The sequence below is a fragment of the Alexandromys fortis genome, unplaced genomic scaffold, assembly GCF_014885135.2.
Source record: "Alexandromys fortis isolate MF-2015 unplaced genomic scaffold, M_Fortis_MF-2015_v1.1 scaffold_77, whole genome shotgun sequence".
Taxonomy (NCBI): Eukaryota; Metazoa; Chordata; class Mammalia; order Rodentia; family Cricetidae; genus Alexandromys; species Alexandromys fortis.
The window spans coordinates 6,002,999-6,026,426 of NW_026067967.1; the positions used below are offsets into that span (position 1 = coordinate 6,002,999).

General features: G+C 43.8%; 1 protein-coding gene and 1 long non-coding RNA gene across 4 annotated transcripts in view; one reads left to right on the forward strand and one right to left on the reverse strand.

Moving 5' to 3' along the window:
* Window positions 1-23,428, forward strand: part of Gab2 (GRB2 associated binding protein 2) — a 127,984-nt gene that overhangs the window by 34,188 nt on the left and 70,368 nt on the right. The window lies entirely within an intron of this gene.
* LOC126508904 (uncharacterized) lies at window positions 15,432-20,508 on the reverse strand. Its single transcript, XR_007593996.1, has 4 exons — window positions 19,108-20,508; window positions 18,088-18,362; window positions 16,571-16,696; window positions 15,432-15,598 (listed from the first exon to the last, which is right to left on the reverse strand). It is a non-coding gene; the product is annotated as an uncharacterized lncRNA (long non-coding RNA).

A 23,428-nucleotide genomic window follows, 5' to 3' on the forward strand; every position in this document is an offset into this window, starting at 1 on the left:
CACACACACACACACAGAGAGAGAGAGAGAGAGAGAGAGAGAGAGAGAGAGAGAGAGAGAGAATGGTCCTTGTCAGGTATGGGCTCCCTTGTATTTTTTGAGCCAGGGTCTCTCGCTGCACCTGTAGCTTGTCCTTATGGCTAGATTGGCTGGCCATCAAACACCCCATACCTCCCACCAGATTGGGATTCACGTGCCTCTGTCCCCTAATGCTGGGGTTACAGAAACACACCCAGCCTTTATGTGGGTACTAAGTTAGGTCTGAAATCTGGTTTTTACTCTTGTTCAGCAAGCACTGTTACCCATGAGCCATCTCACCATCCCTCAAGGGTTTGCTTTGTAATGGTTTGTGTGCATAAGAGATGCTGAAATCTCTCTTGAACGATTTCTCTTGAGGGAAACTTAAAAGTCAAGAAGGCTCAACAGCAAAGAGTACTTGCTACTCTTCCAGAGGACCTGGGTTCTGTTGCCAACACCAACATTGTGGCTCACAACCATCCGTAATCCCAGTGGGATCCAATCACCTCTCCTGGCCTCCATGGGCACCAGACACAATCATAGTACACATATATTCATGTAGACAAAATATACATACACATAAAATAAATCTTAAAAAATTGAACGTGAAGGCAAGGAAATGTAAATCTTTTTATTTTATTTTTGGTTTTTTGAGATAGGGTTTCTCTATAGCTTTGTAACCTATCCTAGAACTTGCTCTTGTAGACCAGGCTGGCCTCACAGAGATTCTCCCGCCTCTGCCTCCTGAGTGCTGGGATTAAAAGCGTGGACCACCGCCTGACTGGAAATGTAAATCTTTATTATCGTGGTAGGAGATCATGGGATGCTCATTTGGTTCTTCCCTAAATCATATTTTCCTTGCATCCACACTCCAACCATGTTTTCTCTCCATCAGGGCTGTGGAAGCGTATTAACAATCCCTTCCCTTACTTTTCAGAAGCAGAGTGATTGGCGCCTCCTCCTAAATTTTGCACAAACCCTATTTCAGTGCTTATTGTATTATTTTGCAATCTTATCTGCCGAACTAGGCCACGATTGCCACATTAGTTAGAACCGTGTCTGCGAGCTCACGTTGATGTTACATTCCCTGCCAGCTGTGTGTAGGCGCTCTACTAGAGACTCGGTGACTGAATCGGATTGAGTTTGTGTTTGCAGTTGGGTTGAAACTCTGCACCATGCTATGGCTTATCCATTTTTTTTTATTTTTTATTTTTTTATTTTTTTTGTTTTTCGAGACAGGGTTTCTCTGTGGTTTTGGAGCCTGTCCTGGAACTAGCTCTTGTAGACCAGGCTGGTCTCGAACTCACAGAGATCCGCCTGCCTCTGCCTCCCAAGTGCTGGGATTAAAGGCGTGCGCCACCACCGCCCGGCTGGCTTATCCATTTGTTTAGTTATTGTCCGTTGGATCTCGCAGTCAACTCTGAAGGCTGCAATGAGAAAACCAAAGTATAGAGAAAACAGGCCAGTGCCCCTGATGGAAGGTCCATGCTGAACTTCCTCAGAAGAGTGCTACCCATACAGAGCACGGTTGGAGTACAGAGTGCTCGCCATTCTTGGCTGGGCAGCTTGGACTTGTATATATGAAAGCAAGAAGAGAAAGGGAAACGTTTTTATGACGAGTTATTTTTGGATGGGGTTTTTCTTTTTTGCTGTCCAAGTCCTCGTCCCTTCAATCAGGAGGACAATGGCATTCCTTCGGGGAGTGAGAATCCTGAGTAATATTCAGTTTGTTTGCCTCACCCGGATTCCATTGCCACCTCCCAGAATTTCCTTGTTCCCACCCAGCTCTGCAACAACAATCAATCTGATCTGAGGCCGCACTTCCATTTCTTTTGGACCAACAAATACCCCTCCTCTCTCCACTTCCTCCTTAAGGCCTTGAACAGGAGCCCTTTAATTGCTCCAGACTTTAAAAAAAAAAAATTGAAAAAAAAAAAAAGATTGGAGACCAACCCCTGCATACCAGGAATGCCCGTGGCTTTGTCAGCCTAGGAGGGCACTGAATTAGCACTGCCCTCTAAATCCCAGAGCAGGTGGAGGAAATCTAATTGGCATTCAGTATGCCAAGGTCCCTTAGGGGGCTTTCTGATTTAAAATAAAAGGGTCAGTGTGAAAGAAGGAACACTGGTAGAAAAGACTTCAACCCCCCCCCACCCCACCCCCCCACCCCCGTGGTGGGAACTTCCTGAAATGGTCTGGAGATCAGATGAGCTGGCTTCTAGTCTCTCCTCTGCTCCTCTCTGGCTCACTGACTACAAGTAAAGGCCATCTGTACAGTTCAGATTTCCTTCTTGTCCAAGTCTAGGCCTTTGCTAGGCCCCCACCTGGTAAGCTTTCCCAACATTTCTGTGTCCAAATCCCACTTTGTCCCTGCTGAGTCACGAGAGCTGCTCACTAGCTCTGTTGTAAATACATAGTTTGGGAAAGGCTCTCTGGGAAATTTTGATGAAATTCTCATGCTTTTGAAAGCTTAATTACAAAGCACTCGATCAAACCTAGCATCATGTCTGTTTGCGCTATTATGATTGTTCAGTGTACGTGTGTGGTCTTTTTCTGAATTAAGAAAGGACCTGGGGGGACTGGAGAGATGGCTCAGTGGTTAAGAGCACTGGCTGCTCTTGCAGAGGTCCCAGGTTTGGCTCCCAGCACCCCTATGTCAGCTTGCGACCATCTGTAACTCCAGTCCCAGGGGATCTGATGCCCTCTCCTGGTCTCCTCGGGAATTAGAAATACACACAGACATACATTCATGCAAAATATTCATACGCACAAAATAAGTAAATTTACTAAAAGAAAATAACTAGAGTTGAAATTCTAGCTGATTATGACCGTCACACAATAAGCATTTTACACAGAAGGGCTTGAGACCAGTTACTGAGTAGTGAAGCTAACGGGAGTAAGTTGTTACCGTCCTTCTGATGCCATCGAGGGTGCAGGAATGGATTCCTCTTCTCGGTCTAGTAAACAAAAGTCAGCAAAAGCTTGGTAGTCAAGCAAAGCCCGTGTTTATTCGAAAAGGACAATTTTATCAGACTTTTAAAGAAAAAGCCCAGGACAGGAGAGCCGTAAGCAGGTACCAAGCAGCTATGCAGAGGAGAGGAGAAAACCTGTGCTGCTGGCGTTAACCCTTCATGAAAGTCAGCCCTGTGGTGACAGACAGCCACATGATGGGGAGTGGCTTTAGAGAAAGCGTGATGCGCAAAGTGTCAGGGAAAGCTGCTTAGGAAAGAGGTAGAAAGAAGAGAAAGGTCACAACTCAGGAGTGCGTGTCTGCTCTCCGTAGGAGGCTGCGCTGGGCAGCAGTAATCCTGGGAAGGAAGAGTACAGTATCTCATTAAAGGGACACTAATTCTGCCCATCTCTTCAGGATGGGCCAAGTGATCTGGCCTTTCCACGAGTTGTCCATCTTCCCTTAGCCAGGTGATTAGCTACTCCAACTGGGTCGATTATGGAATAATTCACTTGTATTTTGGGCACCTGGAAGTGTCAGGTCTCCACCCAGGTCAGAGATTTCATCCTCTTGACCAGGAGGAGTTAGTGTTCCCTCAATAGCCCTTTGCTGCTGCTGTATCAACTAAGAAATGAAATATATTTAAAAGTGGCATGCGTTGTTTCCAGAGAGGATATTCATAAAACTTGGAAGTTCAAGATGGACGTAGCGGAACACTCCCAGTGCCGGGAGGCAGAGGCAGGGTGGATCTGAGTTCAAAGCCAGCTTGGTCTACAGTGAGTTCCAGGACAGCCAGGGCTACATAAAGAGAGCCTGTCTAACAAACTTTAGAGTTCCATGTGTTTCTAAATCCTGGGCTTCAATTTAAATATCATTTGGTTCGTTTGTAGTCAGCCCCGAGCTAGACAGGGTCAATCCTGGAGCAGAGAGAGTTCTAGGAGAAAAAGTCTTAGAGGGTGTTCTATGCCCATGCCGGTTGACTTTGAGCACTTACGTTTCCTCCTAAGCCTTATATACTTATCCTTTCTCATCACCTAGCATTTCCCCTGTGGGTTTTATCAAACATTTGCTTCTCAGGGCTAATTTAAAGGCTTTTTCTTTAATACAGTCCTGATTCTGGCATCAGGTGCTTATAAAATATATCATTTACTTTAGAACATGCCCTTCAGATGTTCAATCCTTCTCTGGGCGCTTTACCTACTGGTCCGTTGATAGGTTGTGTTGTCTAGTTCTTTGCTTGGGGGCCAGGGGGTTCTTGTTTTCTCCTACTCTAAAAACCTTTCTGTTTTACTCCTAGGTTATAAGCTCCTGGAGAGCAAATACCGTTATTTATCTTGACATCTAGGACAAGACAGGCACTTCAGAAGCTCTGGCACGAGTATCTTTAAAAAGTACCTAAAGAATTAGCCAACAAATGCTTGATGAACCCTTACTGTGTGTCAGGCATTGTGGTTGGTGAGGGATAGGTACAGATACGTGTAAGAAAGCACTGTTGTCTTCTGAGAACATTCGGAAGTGGAACCATGAGCACACAGGGCTGCTGATACAGGGAACGTGTTCCCATGTAGCTGCCTTGTTGTTTATGCAGCCAGTGTGTAAGTTCCCATTTCTGTTTTTGAATATTAGTCATCGGAACCAGACAGGAAGCACATCTTTCCATCTTGATAAATTTTCTCAGGAATGTAGAAGCAGATCTTTTTTTTTTCCTGACGTGATGATGGATCAGTTCTAAGAAAGGTTAATTGGAGGACATAGGAGAAGTCTCACCCTTGTTCTATCAAGTACTAAGAGGTTTCTTGCTGTCTCCCGTGATGATAATGGGGATGTTGGTCTCCACTTGCAGAGACAGAAGTTATTGCTGTAATATATTTTGTGGGTGTGCTTTTTAAGTGCACATATTTTAAAATAATATATCCGGTTGGACTTTTAACCTTCTGTCTTTGAAAATAAATCTCCTTACCTTTTAGCACTATCGTTTTTGCTGACTGTTCACACATTATAGCAGTATTGTCTTCGAGAAATACGTTGCTTGTAAGTTTTTCTATCTCTTGACTTTCAACCTTCCTAGACTGTTAAATTTTGACAGGTATCTTTTGAAAATAGTATGCAGTTACAAGGTTGTGTTTTTATTTAGTCTGAGGCTCTCTTTTAACTTGTGAATCACCTAATTCCCATTTATTATGGTTAAGACAGTCTAACTGACTTATATTTGGTGTGATTAGGAGGATATGTAGACTTATCTAAACCATCTACTGTTATGCCTTCTATTGACTTGAATTTTCTATTTTTTTTTTAATCTCTGGACTGAATATTTTGTCTTTCTCTCTGTTTTTGTTCCTCTACTAGTTTGGACATTGTATTCTGTGTACTTTAATAGGTTTCCTAGGCACATTTGTTATGATTTGAAAGTGTATCCCAAAGTTCCCTGTGGTGGGAATTTGGTTCCTCATGTAAGAGTGTTGGCAAGTTGGGACTTCCAAGAGGGGACTGAGACATGAGTGCCCTGCTTCCGTGGACGGATCAATGTTACCATGAGTGTATGTTTGTTACATGTGTGGGCTGAACTCCTCTTGGCTTGTTCCGCTCATCTTGCCCTGCCTTCCCTTAGAGGGTGATGCATCAAGGAGACCTTTGCCAGATGTCAGCCCCTTGGCCTTGGACTTTACCTGCCTCAGGGACTGTAAAAACTAAACCACTTTGTTCTTTAAAAAAGAACCCATCTTAGCATTGTTATTGCAGCCTGACAGCTGAGAAATTACTCCCTTTGACCCTTCTACCTCAATCTGCTCTATTCTAATCCTTTGGATAAACAAATTTATATAGTCTATATTAACCTCTATGTTCGAATACAGATCATAGCTGTAAATACAAATATATGCATATTCTAATTAACTTATGTTTGTGATACCACAAAGCACAACTTTGTTTATACTCATCCACTTAACACATCTGAATAGTCAGTATACATTAACATGTTAAGATTTTCCTTCCTCTACCTTACATTTAGTATGTGAGTGTTATTACAGAAATTAGTGGAGTCATAACTAAATCTCAGCATCTATCTATTTACCTCCCTCTTCCCAGCCCTGAAAGAGTCGTTCAGAAATCCTGGACTCAAGAATTTCTGAAGCCGCAGCCTACTGAGTAATTGTGATCCCGTGCCAGGGTGCCCATCCCACTTAAATTTATAGACATTTACAGTGTTTATTTCTTACTTTAAAAAAAAACTAACTAAAAATCAAACTGTAATCATGTGCATGTAATTTTATATATGTGCTTTCTCTAAGGTTAGTTTCTAGGAAGGAATTACATGGTTAAAGAGTGTGTATGTGTGTGTTTACATATATATATATATATAGATGTATATATAAAAATTGCCTGCTGAGAGAGTATATACACAATTATGATTCTGTTTGGTTTTATGTTACATTGCCATCTTGCCCTCCAAAGAGATAATAGGACTCATTCTGGCAAAAATATCTGTTTTTCCACAGTCTTGCCAATATTATTGAATTTCTGGATTTTTGCCTGTCTACTAGCAAAACAGTATTTCAGAGAGCTTTTTGTTTGCATTGTAAGTCAGCTGGTTGTCTCTTCACTATGTATGAACCTTTGCTCATTTTTTACAGGTTTGATGGTTTCATTGATAGTAGGTACTCTTTATATAAGAAATACATATTTCATAACAGGAATTATGAAAAAATATGTGATTATTAACAGTTTGCAATTTGTTTATCAATATGCAAATCTATAGGGATTTGCAGATTATGTGTATTTGTGTGTACATGTGTGTTTTACCATATAAGATTTGTAAATTTTATAACAACTATAATGGGTTTTTTTTTTTTTTGGTTTTTTGTTTGTATTTCAAGACAGTCCAGGCAAGAGCAGTTTCTTGCCCAAATGGCTAACCAACTCTATAAGGAGCCTCTTTGATGCTCATCATCCTCTTGAAGGAATTGGTGCTGCCAGGAGCAGATGTGTCTCATTGTCATGAAAAGTCCTAAGTTATTAAAACATTTTAAATGCCATATTCTGAAGGTCTCTGAAAGATCTGAAGAATACCTATTTAACTGAAATATGTCTCTATATATCTAGAAAACCTAACTAATATGACTACAAGCTTGACTATTACAGATGTCTGTTAACCTGTATTTCTTAACGATACATTACATTTTTAAATGAGCTGCATAAACACAATACCTTAATCAAGAGCAGAAATATACATATAACAAAACTGACCTTAAATTTGTATCAATAGACCAAGATCCATGCCAATGCAAATCTCTATAGCAGTCCTGGAACTCGATCTGTAGCCCAGGCTGGTCTCAGACTCAGAGAGATCCGCCTGCCTCTGCCTCCCGAGTGCTGGGATTAAAGGTGTGTGCCACCACTACCTGGCTCTAATGATCTTTTTAATGATTCTGGATATCAGATATATTAGAAATATTTTCCCCCTCAGCGCTTATAAAAGGAATGTGGCCCTCTGCATTCTGTGTATCTTCTCTCTCCTTCCCTTCCTCGCTCTCTCCCACATTACCCAGCAGCCTAGAGCTCTCAATTCTCCCCGCTCCCTTAGACCCAAACGTTATGATCTCAGGTGTGGACCAGCCTACCCAGATCTGTCCAGCACCTTTCATTTTGCACTACATTTAAATTTAAATGCCATCTCAAATCCTTTACCCACGGATCTGAGATCCTATGTCTGTAATAATCTAAGCATTGATGCATTAGTAACCATGTACAGAGTTAATTAAATATTAAATTCCATTGGTTGATCCATGCATATGGAAATCTACTTTGTTTTTATTAATAATGCTTCAAGGTGTAGTTTTATGGCTGCAGTGGTCTCCCTTATTCATCATTTTTCTATATCAACTTTAAAATTGCCTTCTAACTTTAATATGTGTAAAATTAACAAGTTCTCTTGGGGAGTATGTTAGTTACATTCTTGTGCTGTGATGAAACACCTTGTTCAAAGCATGCTGTAGGAGGAAGAGTTGATCTGGGTTTACAGTTCCAGAGGGTCAGAGTTCATGGTGGCAGAGAGAGACAGCAGCTGCTGTCGGCATGACAACGGAGCAGAAGCCAGAGGCTCACATCTGGAACCAAAAGCACAAAGCAGAGGGAGCTAACCCAAAATGGCAGGACTGTTTAGAAACTCTCAAAACCCACTTCTAGTGATGTCTGGTTTCCAACAAGGCCACACATCCTAAACTTCCCAAACAGCTCAGTCAGTTTGGGACCAAGTATTCAGATGCCTGAGAGTATGGGAGACATACATTATTCAAACCACCACAGAGAAAAAAAAATGGGTACCTTACTATATACTTATAGTAAGCATATATATATGAGTATATATATTTTAATTTAAGTAAAGTAATTAATTTCTGTTCTAATTTCCCATAGTTGATGTAACAGGTTGCCATACGTATCTTGGCTTCAGACAGTGGGAATTTGTTCTCTCACAGTTGCAGAGGTCTAAGCTCCAAACTCAAGGTGTCATAGGGCTCAGGCACTCTATGGGCTCTGGGGACAAATCACCTCCAGCTGCTGGTGGCTGTGAGTGACACAGATATGCATTTCCTCTTCTTTCTGTGTCTTCTCTGTGAATCTTTGTCTGTTCTTCCTGTCTCTGTGCCTCCTCCCAGGATCTTACACATGCACACACACACACACACACACACACACACACACACACACACGGGGGGGGGGGGGGGAAGGGAATGAACATGGAACTCAGGACCTCCTATGTACTGCATACGCATTCTGTGGCTAGGTGTAACCACACTCATCCCTGTCTTGTTTCCATACTGAAGGAGTTTCGTTGTTTTTCCCACACTGAAGATGCCCTGTAGTCCCTAGGTTTTGTGTCGCCGCTATGGAGTCTACCAGCTGTCTAGCTGCCATTCTTTCCCTGGTGACCTGTTATTATCTTGTTTCAATATCTTTTTTTTTGCCTTTAGGCCAACTTTATAGCAATGTGTGATTTTAGTTCTGTTTATTCTTCTTGAGACTGTTGAATTTTCTATTCTCTCAGTGACTCTGAAAAAGTCCTATTTGAAGGCACCGAATAATGTCTCTCTCTATCCTCTTTCTTTAATCTTTGAAATTAAGTTCTAAGATTAGTTAAAATTTAAATCCTCTTATTCTGTCATTCGTTTCTCTAAAAGTTTAAAATACTTTAAAATTATTTGTTTATTTTTATTTAATGTGTGTAAATGTTTTTGCTTCGTGCATGTATGCATACTACTTATGTGTCTGGTGCCCACATAGACCAGAAGAGGGCACTGGATCCTCTGGAACCAAACATACTGATGGCTGTGAGCTGCTGTGTGGATGCTGGGAATCTAACCAGGTCCTCTGCAAGAGCAGCAAGTGCTCTTAACCATCAAGCCCACTCTCCACCCTTATAATTTATTTCTTGAACTTCTCTTCCTCCTCCTCTTTCTCCTCTTCTCTCCCCCATCCCCATCCCTTGTTGAAAACTGAACCTAGGACATCCTCAGTGCTCGGCAAGTATCCTATGACCCAGCTCTAGTTCCAGTCTCTTTAAATCTTCTTTTAAACTTTGAGAGTCTCAAAGTCACACTGGCTGGCCTTGAATTTGCAATGTCCCTGGCCTTAGGCTCTTGAGTAACAGGATAACGGGTGCGTGCCACTAGCCCCAGCTCCTGTGGACCATCTTAGGATGTCTCTTAGGAAGCCTCGGTGCAGAAGATAATTTTAGTGCTTACTCTCCAAGTCTTTTTACTGTGGCAAAATATCCATAGTCTGTACCACCCTGAAGATTTTCACACGAACAGTCCGGCGGAGTGAACGTTCCCTGTGTTGAGCCAGCGGTGCTACCATCCACTCTCGGAACTTCTCATCTTGGGAAACTGAAATTCTGCACCCTCTAAACAATAACACATTGCCGCATTGGCCTCCAACCTTGGTTCCCGGTCTTCCCTCTTCTCAGACTCTTGACTACGCTAAGTTTGCTACATTAGTGCAGCCCTGAAGCATTTCTCCTCTTGTGGCTTGGCTTGTTTCGCTTTGTGTATTTTCATATTCATTCATGCTGTGCTTTGTGTCAGAAGTTCATCTCCTCTGGCGGCATGATAACACGAGAGAGAAAGAGCGAGAGCAAGAGAGAGCGAGAGAGAGTGAGAGAGAGAGAGAGAGAGCGAGAGAGAGCGAGAGAGAGCGAGAGCGAGAGCAAGAGCGAGAGAGAGAGAGAGAGAGAGCGAGAGAGAGCGAGAGCGAGAGAGAGCGAGAGAGAGCGAGAAAGAGCGAGAGAGAGCAAGAGCGAGAGCGAGAGCGAGAGAGAGAGAGAGAACATGATGCACGGGACATTATTTTCATTTGTGCTCATCCATCCATTCCATCCATTGTCAGATGGCTTTGGGGTCGTTTCCACCTGCCTTCATTTAATTTTGTTCTCTACAGATACCTTATGTAATAGTATTTTAGAAGTTAATTCTGGGGACTGTTTCACTTGGTTTGTTAAATTGGTTTTCTTTGCACTAGAAAAGGAAGATTCTAAGATCTATCTCAGGTTCTGAGATATGGGACAGTTGGTGTGTAGCTTTGTATGTTTTGATTCTTTCTTTGAGCCCTGTTAGGGAATTGCCCCTTCCATGTAAGAAAACCTTTTTAGAACGATAGGAAAAACAACTCTGTTTTGTGTTCGCTGTTGTTCGCGTGCCGTTTGTGCTGATTCCCCACCTACCTTCGAGTGCCCTACAGAAGCGTTTGACGCTAGCCTCCCTGTGACTCTGTCTATTGGAGGAGACTTCTGTGGGTGCTCTGCATGTCCCCGGCTTGGGCTTTTGAAAATGTTGAGGATGCTGCTGACGACGATCTGATGTTAATGTATGGGTGGAGCAGAGGCAAGAATCCATACAGAGTCAGTCTTCCTGTTTCCCTTCCCTTGTCTCTCCTGTTGGAGTCTTTTTACTTAATAGAATGGCAGGGCTGAGAGTGGGCGGGGCAAGCTCCTGAGTTCTCTGGGTCCAGGCTCAGCAGCTCCCCGTGATGTTCTAGGGTCTGTGTACTGCGTGGCTTCTGCTCCTCGTAGATGAAGAAACTATGTCCGTACTGTTACATGATCACCGCCACAAAGGTGAGCTAGACACAGACATCCTGCTCCTGTTCCAGGGGGAACCGCCCTTAACACCGAAGTATTAAGTTCACTCCTGATTTTCAACAGCTCCGCTTCTGTGCTCTCTGTTCTGTGATTGTGAAATCGCCTAAGGACATTTTATCTTTAAAAACAAACCGGAACTGGGAGGGTTAATAAAAATGGAAGCGTGGACGGGGAGTCCTTTTCGCCTCTCCTCAACTGAAGAGCTGCTGGGCTCGTTCCCTCGCAGCCCATGTGGTCCATTACGGTCTAATGATGTAATTACCAGTAATAGCGCTCCTGCTTGAGCAGTGCTGGAGAGGCAGCATTAAGGGAGAGGCTAGCCCGGTCCTCTGCTAAGAGCCCTCTGCAGTCTATTAGATTGAAGACACTGGAAGGCAATGGCCGCAGCAGAGGAAAAGGTCAGATTTAAAAGCTTTTCTGGGCTTGGCATTTATTATTGCCTTTTTGACCTTCAGAAAAGTCCCTTGTGTGTTTGTCCTTGATTTTTGCCTTTCTCATTAATACTTGAAAGCTGTGTTGCTGGCCAGACCCAGCCTCTGGCAAAGATGGTTTCCTCTGTGGTGTTATTCAAGAAGGCGTAGCCCCCAGCCTGATCACCAGTCCAGCTGTCTTTCCTGACTTTATTCTAGAATGTGTCAAATCTTCACACGCTGGGATATTTTGGTTTTCAGCAAAACCACACACCTACCTCCACTGGCATGATTAGAATCAGGAAATAAAAGGAATACGCGGGGGTACCTTGTGCAAATCACTCCTGTAAACTTCTTCAGAAGCATGGCTCCTGCTACCTGGCGATCATGATTAATGGTCTCTGGAACACAGCCGGCCTTCTGAGCTGTTTCTCTTGTTAGAGAGCAGCCATGTCCCTTTGGTAATATCAGGCACCTGCTGGGTCCGAGGCACAGTCTATAGAAGAATGTGAACAATTTTTACTTATTCCAGTGCTTCTCAAAGTGTAAGCCTGAGATGAGAAACACCCAGGTCAGAGGAACGTATCAGAAATGCAGGGTCTCGGGGTAAGCCTGGCCTGCTGGGTCGTAAATTCCAGGAATGGGAGACTTTCCTGTATGTTTTACCACTTGCTGTAGAGACTTAGTTGCACACCAATGTTTTTCTAGTTCTCTTTCAAGAGCTGTTTGATTATGTAAGATTCCTTATTTAGCTCAGACCGGGGCTCTCTAATACATAGGCCACTGGCCATGAACACTTATTAAAAATCCCCTTTCTCAGTTGCACTTAGCTGCTCTCCAAGAGCAGTGGGGACATTTGTGTTCACCTATAACTTTATTAGATGTCTCAAATAAAGACATGTCACCACTATAAAACGTTCAGGTGAATAAACCTGAGTTCAGAGCAATATTCTCTAAACTTTAGCGTGAATCAATTCAGCCGGAGGACTTGATAAAATACCGATTGCTGTCTGTGCCCCATTCCTGCTGTTTCTAATTCATTTGGTGCGATATCTGGCTGGTGACCTAGACTTCGAGTGATATTCACGCTGATAGTCCGGGTACCACGCACTGAGAGCCACTGGTATTAAGTAAAGACTCTTTTGTTGTTGTTTCTGCAACTATATAGCTCTCACTGTGTAGCTCTGGCTATCCTGGAACTCACTAAGTAGACCAGGCTAGCCTCAAACTCAGAGATCTGCCTGCCTCTGCCTCCCAATTACCAGGATTGAAGACATGCACCAACATGCCCAGCTTGAAGACTCTTGATCTGAATCTGTGGGCCTCTCAAAACTTAAAGACCAAATAATGCATGGATATACGGATTATATACAGGATATAAGGCCCATGGTTTTACAAATTAGTAAGCAATTCAGCAAGTCGGGAAAACTCTGATGTGGTTAACAAAATCTGATCAGTAGTGATTTAAATCCTAAGGGCGTTGACACGTTTCATAGACTAAAGGTAACAAGTTTCGGGGTTTTGTTTATGGTTATTTTGTGGCTCAAGCGTTGTTGCTAGGAAAATTAGATACTTTCTGTCCTCCAGAAAATCCCTTATGTTTAGTTTTGAGACTCTTTTCCTTCTCTTTTTTATTTTTATTTAATGTTATTGGCTATCACTAGGTAACATGTCCCTCTCTAGATCAGCCCCAGCTGAGGGAAAAGGACATGCACAATTGCTTTAGACCAGTTGGGTTTCAACTCCTGTAACAAGAAGGGTCTACTTTCCCTTAGAAGAAAAGAACAAATCTGTAACATTTTTTTTTTTTTTGAGGCAGGGTCTCACATGGCTCAGGCTAGCCTCTAGCTCACTATATAGCTGAGGCGCCCCTTGATCTCCTGATCTTCCTGCTACTTCCCAAGGGTGCATTCGTAGAAGCATACCACCATGCCTGGCTTTATACCTGCATTCTATTGCTGGAAGGAAAATGGCTTCGGGTCTCTCAGTGAGTGATCCAAACACAGGGGCATCTGCCTGGGTTGTCATTCGGCAACTGACTTGCTTCATTGTGCAAGTCGGAGCCTAGATACAGTGTGCCCTGACCCCTGCAGGGCTCTGCCTTTCTACCTTACAGAGAATTCTCTAAAGCAGTTCCGATAGGGCGAGAGAGTGTGGGATTTAAGAACCTGGTCTAGGCCTCGGGGAATCAATAAGTCTTAAGGCTGACCACTTTCTGTTGGAGCCCCCAATTTCTAAAGAGCTTTCTTATTTGCTTCCTTTTAGCCAAGTCCCTGACAAGGTGCAACTGCTCATATATTGATTCCATGATCATTTTCTCTTTTGGTCTGTTATTCTTTTCTCTTGCCGGTGCTCGGGGAGCTGGAAACCTGGTCCCGAATTTTCAGACCAAGCAGCTGGATTCTGGTCCTAGACTTCCAGACCCCTATCTGCTTGTCAGCATCCCCGTTCCTTCTCAGTGTACTTTAGATCACTCTGCTAAGAAAAGGTCTAACGTGAGGATCTTCCATAGAGAAATGGCAAATGAAATGTTGGAAGTTGTTGATATCCTCAGAAGAGAATATATAAGGAAGTTAGTCACATCTGCTTGAGTCTGTGGAATCACACGTAAAGACACAGCCATCTAGGTTCTATCCAGAGACTCTATGGTACTGTAAGCCTAAGACTAAGAATTAGCAGAATCAAGACCAAAACACAGACTTTATTGTTTTGTTTTGAGATATGGTCTTAATGTGGAGCTCTGGCTGGCCTACAGCTTGTTCTGTAGCCTAGGCTGGCCTCAAACTCACAGAGATTCACCTGCCTCTGCCTCCCAAGTGCTGGGATTAATGGTGCACACTGGAAGGGGGGAGGCAGCAAGGCCTGTGCCCCCTTCTGGCCAGACAGCTTGGACTTACAGCTCATAGTTCTAGGCAAAACATAGGACACAGAAAGGGGGAGAGGGCTTCGAGTGAGGGTCAGAAAGAAGGGAACAAAGGGAGACAGAGAAAGACATAACCCGGCAAATGATCTCCAAGAACCTTTCCAATGCTGGCCTTGAGCTCAAAGGGACCGTGAAGAAACTGTAACAAGTGAGACAGAGTTTAATGCTCTCCTTCTTTAGACGGAATCCTGACTTCCTGTTCTTGAGCTGACAGTTGTCTAGCCAGCAGCTGGATACAGCACCCAGCTGTTTGCTGCCCAAACCCCGCGGCCTCCTTTCTTCTGCAGCCCTCCTCCCATCCTCGCAGGGCAGAGATGACTTGAGGGGTGTGCTTCAGTGCTCCCCCCGCCCCCGTGTGTCTGCCTCTCACATCCTCCTTGAAACTGTCAGATGAATTTTTATTCTCCAAAGTCACTTACCAGAAACAGTTTGGCTGAGTACGCTCTGGGGAGGAGGCTTTAGTCAGGTGAGCACAAAAGCCGATAACCCTATGGTGAGTTCTTTGTGCATGAGAAAGGGGAGCTAAGGAACTTTAGTAAGATCGTAGCTCAGGCTAAATCGGGAATGGAAATACCCAAAATGAGGACCCACCCAAAATACCACAATTTGCTTTTAATGGGCTTTATCCCTGCCTCTCAATAACACTCAGATGAAGACAGAATTCAGAGGATGCTTGCACATACTTCGATTTTTTTATTTGGTATTATAATTTATAACGAGACAGTGCAAAGCTGGCTATTTTTATAATACAGAATTGGGAAAGCGAAGCTTGGCTGCTGAGGAAGAAACAGGCTGCAGGGCAGCTTTCGTACAGGAAGGACTTGAGAACGTGAAGACCTGGGGAAGTTATATTTGGTTGGAAATGGAGGCCTTTTATAAAAAGCTGAAAAGCAGGTTTCTCTGAAAACCAGTATGCATGCGCTGTGAGGTTAAAGGAGTCATGGGCAAGAGGAAAGGAAACCCCAGAGCTCCATTGCTGTTCTGGTCTCCAGTGTTGGTGTCTCCCTTAGAGCCCCTTCCCCTGAGGACTCCTTTGGGGGTACGCTGTCAGCAGCTCCATCCGTATTCTCCTTGATACTTGGCCTTGTTTCAGTGGAGATGGACGCCAGCTGGTCCAAAATCGGAAGACAGCAAATTTGTTGAAGCTTTCAGCATGGCCTGTTTGCCTTTTCCCACCGTGATGAATGAAAACACAGACAAGAGAATGTTTCTCAAGACGGAACGCAAAGAGAATAAGAATGAGAAGTGTGTGATGGGTTTTGGCCTTTAAAAGAGAAACACATTACAGACTTTTTTCTTGAGCCTCTGTCATCTGTGATCCATCACCCTTTCAGCCAAGATATTTTGGCTTTTGACTCTGGGAAATCAGTGGGTGGGGAATCTTGGAGAAGCTAAGAATTAGCAAAATACCAGCAGATGCTAGAGCCAAGGAAGAGAATTCTCCTTTGTCCACAAGGCAGAGGTGTACCCCACTTACAACTCTTCAAGACCCCTTTGAAAAAGACAACAGAAACCCCATACATGAGGGGATAGCCCACTCCTATCTAGAGATGGCCTTCCTTCCTGTCCTAGGCTGGGGAGGAGGGGGGGTGAGGAGGCTCTAAGCAGTGGAGGAAATATTATTACTGTCTTCGAAGAGATCTGTTCTAACTCCAGGCCCATCACCAAATCAAAATCTGCCATTTCCATCTTGGTGAAGTTTTAAGGGTCCTTAAGCCTCCTGAGCCTATTTCTCCATCTATACTGACGTCATAGTACTACTTTATCAATTTTGCTAGATTTAAATGCCTGGCACAGTGCCAAATGCCTGGGTGATGCTCGGTAAACAAACTGTTTCACCATGCTTCACCCTGGCAGAAGCTTTCCTAATATCTTCACTGTTGGGTTCAGTTAATTTCTCTTAACGTTATAAACGTAGAAATACTTATTATAAATTTTGGGGTAATTTACTGGCTGCAGTGAGACTTTCATCTTGTCACCAAGGCTCTTAGGTAAGGTGAGTATCATCGAACCATTAGTTAGGTTTGTCTTATGCGGACTTATATTTATACCTGAAATTTGGCCCCTTCCATAACAGTGTACAGAGTATCTGGACTCCAAGAAGTAAAATGAGGAGACCAGTTCTTTCTAGGAATCACCTTCTTCTCTGGTCCTCTTCCAGTCATGCTTTCCTTATTGTGTGGTTCTTCCCCGTCCAGTGTTGTTGTCTCTAGCCATGTGTAACGCCTGAGTACTTGAATCTGGTTCATCTGAACTGATGTGTGCTGTAAGTATAAAATACATCATGTGTTTAGAAGACTTAGAATCATAAACAGACAATAAAATATATTTCTAGAAATAGATTTATTAAGTCGTATTGACTTCTCTTTAAATTTCATTTGTGTGTGTGTGCTGAGTGTGCACAGACCAGAGAACAACTCTGAGGAGCTGGTTCTCACCGTGATGTGATTTCTGAGGATTGGCCGACAAGAACTAACCAACCCTATTTCCTCACGGCTCTCGATATGAATATTGACAGGCTGCTCCTCTATACTCCTTGCCCCAGAGACTCAATAAGAGATAGGGACAGTAACCCAAGGAGTCCACGCTTCACACCCGAACCCATTAGTGGACACCATTAATCAACTTCTGTTTGGAAAGCAGAACCTCTTTTCTGAATCACTGGGCAGGGCTGAACTTTCATTTTCTTGTTTTTAAGATTAGGATGATGATGCCCCGAAGAACTTGACCAAGGCGTCATGGTCAATAGTTCGTATCAGTGACGGCTTGAGACCCTCTAATTGAACAGACTAGGTGGGCTACTTTAAAAACGATGGGAAATATCCAATGACAGAAACCCTGGCCTCAAGATGATTTTGTTTCTGAATGGAATAGAATAGGAGATGAGAAGCCATCCTACCATTCTTTTATGATCTGTGCTAAGAGACATAAGCACAGTATTGGAAAGATTCGCTGAGGGGAGGCTTGCATCCTACTTACTAAATCAACGGCAGTGCCTCAGCTGAGGCATCATTTAAGGCAGGACTTGAAGATGAGCATCATTTTCACACAGCTGGGGAGTTGCCTGGAGGCGTGAGGATGAGCCTAAGTGTCCCCCAAGATGGTGTCAACCTCCAAGACGGTCAGGGCACGTCACCTGAGAGCATTCCCTAGAGCAATCAACAAAGACCAGGAAACTTGTAATTAGCTTCCCTGAGTAGAGTTATTTGGATGTGCCAGATGAGGGCAGTTAATCTCTGTTTTTAAGAACATCACTAGAGAAGGCGGGAAGAAATCCTTTCCTTAGTTTTTGGTCTAGCCGGAATTTGTCAGAGAAATTCTTCAGGAGCAAGAACACCTGACCCTTTTCTCCCTTCGCCAAGGCTGGGAGTGGAAATGGTGAAGGAAGTGTTTTCTAAGCCACTTTAGGGGTCTGGGGCTCTCTGACATTGTGCTGCTCCAGCCAGACGACAACTTGAACCAGCAATGTCGAGCAGTGCTTGAAGCTAGACGATCCATAGAGGGTAGAGTAGCCCTAAGCGCAGATGAAAGAAAAAGACGAGAAAGACCTTTGGTGTCGTCAGACAGAGCCGAAGTGTTCGGTGGGAGAAATCCGAGGATTCTGTTTTCCGTCTCTCCTGCATTTTTGCTTTTTGGAAACCCCTTAAACTCTCACCTTTCCTTACTCAGTACCCAGCATCCAGAAACTGTCTTTCTCGTTGCCTAGAAAATGAAGTCAGGTTTCCACGTGTGGTATCTAAGGTGGCCTCGGGCATACCGGAGGCTCCAATGTGCATCTCTCATCTTTACTTGCGTGCACCGTTGCCTCTCCTCTACTTCTGACACAGCATCCGCTCCGTTTCTTTATGTGACAAATACCTATCGGATGCCCGGCATGTGTCCTCCTTCCAGCAGACTCTTACCATTGTGTGCTGGGTCTGAACTGAGCAACTGTAGAAAGGGAAGAAAGGGGCTAGAGTTGGTAAATGGAGAATGACCATGTGATTCAATTGAAGAATCAGCATAGCCTTACATGTAGGTAAGGCAAGAAGCATTCAGGTCGTCCCCTGGAATAAGGGTGGGACATGGATACACTGGGGTCTAAGTGTGGAGACTCTACTATTTATGCCTTCAAGTAGATGTGATAAAAGAAACAACTGGAATAGTCCTCACCTGGGATCATTAGCTCCAGGACTGATTGATAATGGTTACTTTTGGAGAGGGAGGGTTTCTCTGTGGAGCGTGTCCTGGAACTCACTCTGTAGACCAGGCTGGCCTGGAACTCACAGAGATCCACCTGCCTCTGCCTCCCAAGGGCTGGGATTAAAGGCATGTGCCACCACCACCCTGCCCCTGATGCTTGCTTCCTTAGTATAACTTTATTCCAGTTTTGATTCACGTGGGCAAACACAACACCAGCTTTGCTGGTTATATCTCGTGTCACCGTTGAGATCTGTCTCACGGAGCTTTCTTTAAATGCTAACTCCACAGAACAGATCCTGAAAGCGTACCACATACATTCCCACCCACAGTCAGCTTTGTCCTTCCCTGCTTCCACGCTCGCGCTCACCAGCACAACAGGAAGAGGGAGAATTTGAATTCAGACTTGAACCGAAAGCCTAGCTTCCCCTCTCCTTTATTCTGTGAACTGGGGTAAATGTTTTACACCCGTTAAAGGCCTTGAGAAAATACTCACAACGCTTGTCTTTTCCAGAGTCACTGATGGTAAGGAGTAGGTGTGGATTTACACAGGCGCACTTAGAGTGGTGTCTGTCACGTGACGAGTACCCTTTTCCCCTTCCTGGAGACTCTCGTGCAGTCTTTCCTCAGTGTCTGCTTATTAAAATCCTATCTGACCTTTATTTAGCGATTACGTCACCCCTCGATAAAGCACTTCCAGTGTTTCCAGATGTGTAAGATACAGTATTCCCTCCACATGTGCATTTTTCGTGGGACGTGAGACCTTTAAAGAAAGGGTTCTAAGTTGGAAGGGAAGCAAGAAAGTAAAGGCTAGCAGGAGGCAGAGGGCAACGGTATCAGGAAGGTGCTCTTGGTCACCCAGTGCAAGGTCACTCGGTGCACCTCAGCAGGCCAGACACAATGGCTGTCTCCAGTTTTCAATATTAGCTACAGAAATGGGGTGCTCACTGCTTACACGGGGGGGGGGCTACCCCCCCATCTCCTAGGCAGCCTGAGTTATTAGGATCAGCTCTGTGTTGGATTAGATGGGACTGTCGTGCTAAAGGTGTTTCCAGCAAGACCCAGTTTGTTCAGCGAAAGAGAAAGCAGCGGGAATGACCTCAGCTTGCTTCGAAGGGAGTGGCCAAAGACGGGCAGCGGAACCGCTTGCTCTTTTATTTACCATTCACACCTGGTGTATCCAGGAAGCTACATTAAAAAAAAAATCCTCCTTTTTAAAAAGTGCACTGTAAAGTCAGAGGGATTTGTTCACTGTAACCGGTGATGCACTTTGGCAGAATTTTGTGCCGCCGCAGGGGCTTCAGGGCTGAATAAGGTTGTCAAAAGGGTACAAACCGAGTTCATTTAGAAGGCAGTTTTTCTTGATCTATGAGGGGTGATTTCAGGCAATTAGCTAATTGACTGAGGGAGATGACCTATCAGCATCGTGTAAGGGCTGTCTGCTCTTAGGGGTCCACATAAAGAATCCATGCCAAGTTTCCCATGACAGCCAGAGGCAGCCCTACTGAGCCTCCTATATAATGGCCGGTCGTGATCACAGAAGAACACATTTCCCTGGAGAGTGAGCCCTGAGCAACCCCACAACTGCCACCAGCTGGTCCCTGCCACAATCAGATCAGCTTAGTTTCCGCTGTGAAATAGTTCCAAACAGCCTTCCATTTTGCTCTGTCGTAAGCATAAGTGACCATCTAGAAATAGTCCGCTGTTTGTCTGTCAGTGTGTTATCAGATGCTTAGTCTTTCGACCTGGCTCTTGTCTACTTAATAGACAATAAGAGCAGGACTTGGTCTCGTGTGTGACAGCCGTTAATCTCCAAATTGGTACAAAAAAGGAAAACGTCCTGTCGACAAATATTGAAAATTCAAATGTGGAGAAAACTGCGTTGAAAAGAAGGTCATCAAATCAAGGAAAGAATCAGGAGATGACTATAAATAATAAGTTGAGTTCCTTTGCCCCAGTGAAACTAGATTCAGTGCTGTTGTTGATGGTGCTATTATAATGTACCTAGGATGATGCAAATGTCGTCAGATGGCTAGTCTGCCTAGTCAAGGCACTCCTAGCCTGGCCAGCAAGAGGCAGCCTTGGTAGTCAGTGCACACAGTAACTACTTGTTAATGCAGCAGTTAAGTCGGGGCTTTGGATCTGTCAGCCATGGGCTTGAGATCTGTTTCTGCCTCCTCCTTACTTTATAAACCCCGAATAAACACATGATAAGCATTTATTTCAAGAATATCTTCAGTTTATGGAACAGAGAGGCTGACTGGCAGTGGTTTCAACAAATGGCTCGTTCTTTTCAGATAGAAATTCTGTAACAAGCAGTTGCTGTCTTAGGTGTACAAGCTTTAATCAAGGATACCTAATCCGTCCTCCCATCCAGTGTACTAGTTTTCAGCCTCATGGTACAAAGAAATTCGAACATTTCCCCTAGGAGATTTGTGCTAGTAACTTACTAGCCAGGACAGTGACGTGTTAACAGAGAGAACGGGAAAGTAAATATTCTGCCTCTCTAGACCCTAAGATGAAAGCAAAGTAGAAGAGGGTTGTATGGTGATATGTTATCCAGCCAACAGCTCAGACTCAGCGTCAACGCCCAGTTGATGTTAGATGCTTTCTTTCATGATGGTACGGGAGAAAGGCCCCCCCCCCATTGTGCTCTCTAGAAAATTGAAGTGATACCATATTTAACATCTTGTGCTTCATGAAGTATTTTTATTTACCCATGCAAGTAGTTTGTTGGTAGTTATAGTTGTTATCGTATGCTTAACAGTTCCTTGATGATGGCTCTAAAGAAGAAAGGTCGCCCACGAAGAATAGCAAAGCCTTCGTGTTGACTGGCCTGGTCCCAGGTCCGTTGCTTACACAGCTTTCTTAGACCACCCAGAACCACAGCAATTGCTCATTCAACTGAACTCCTGACATACACTGTTTATTTCCTGGTTTCTATTTTTAAAAGGCACATGTCTTCTTGGGTAGGTTTGAAGAACCTTGACTGTAGGACCCGTAGCTTAGAGAATGTAGGAATTCCCTACGACATTTGACATATTTCTGCTTCTTACTCTTAGCTGGAATGATGCCTAGAGTAAAGGTGGGGTGTAACTGAAATGATGTTTCTGTTATCAGTGAGGAATTTCTTCTGCTCATGGCTGCCATTCTTTTTCCAACTTCTGCATTGACACCTTAAGGGAGAAGATGAATTGTATTCCCCGTTTTTATTGTATTTCAGGGCTTCTGAACTAGATCTTACTGACTGACTTCACTGCCAACTCTGAGCCTGCTGCAGAAAACCCCATACAAAGTAGTGTCTCTGTGCCGTCTGCAGACTCTGCCTGTTCTGGTTCTTTCTGGAGAATCAAATGTCAGCTCATATTGGGGGAGGGCATTAAACCCATTGACTGGATCTACACTGAGTTATAAATGTTTATATAGTCCTTCCCTGAGACCAGACCAGATGGTGAGAATAGACTGTGTTCGGGATCTTGGAACCCAGAAGCATTAGGTGAATGTTTAGAATAGTCATTTCGTAAAAGAAACTAGTGGAACCAGCCCAGATTTTCTCCGCCCTGTTCCTTCCTAAGTCTAGTCATCCAAATTCCACCATGAAGTAGAGATATCAGAAATCATAACCGTATTTCTGAACAGTTGAATCCCGTGATTTTTCCTCTTTCTTCTATGACCTCGAGTTTTTAAAAACAGAAGAAGCCAGGCATGGTGGTACACACCTTTAACCCCGTAACTCAGAAAGCAGAAGCAGGGAGATCTCTGAGTTTGAGGCCAGCCTAGTCTACATAGTTCCAGAGCAACCAGGACTACACAGAGAATCCCTGTAATAAACAAACAAACAAACAAACCCTGTGAATAAATAAGTAATAAAAATAGGAAATAGTTGCTATTATGTTTCAATATGTATCAGTCTCATCATTAATCCAGTTAATTTGGCTTTTATTATCTGTTTGTTTGTACACTAAGATTGCCATTAAACATTCGGCCACTTAATTTTCTCATACTTTTTATTCTTATTGATTTTTCACTGTTTGATATTTGCTATTTAAATTTATCAAATGAAATGCCAATTGTGGTATTCATATTTCCAAGATTTAAAATAAGTAACACATAGACTTTGTGCTGACTAGTTTTATGTCAGCTGGGCCCAAATCAGTCATTTTGGGAGAGAGAACCTCAACTGAGAAAACATCCCCACCAAATTGATCTGTGGTTCATCTTCTTGATTGATAATTGCTGTGGAAGGACCCTGCTCACTGTGGGCAGTGCTCTCCTTGGGTTGGTGGTCCTGAGCAAGCCAAGGTGATCAAGACAGTAAGTAGCACTCCTCCATGGCCACTGTATCAGTTCCTGCCTCCAGGCTCCTGCCTTGAGTTCCTGCCTTGACTTCTATGGATGGAGAAGCTATACGCTGAAATAAACCTCCCCCCCCCAAGTTATTTTGGTCATGGGTTTTTATCACAGCAATAGAAACCCTAATATTCATAGACAAAATACAAAATTCTATTATTTATATCGAAAAGCGATTTTTCAGGGCTTTGGGTACCAGTGAATCAACCTTCCGCTCTGACAAATTAAGGCGAGGATATTAGCTTGACTCATGCTTGCCCACCAGGTTCTAAAGTGCAGCATGGAATTTAAGTACCAGGAGGGCACACTCTAAACCACCCAGAGTGTGGGGAGTAAGACGGGAGGGTGAAATCTCAGGGGTTGTAGATGTTAAAAGGTCCATGTGAAGACTGACCACAGAGAAGCAGAAAATTGTAATACCCCACCATTAAAGGGATTCGGAAGAAGCCTTTAGGGAAGAAGGAGCG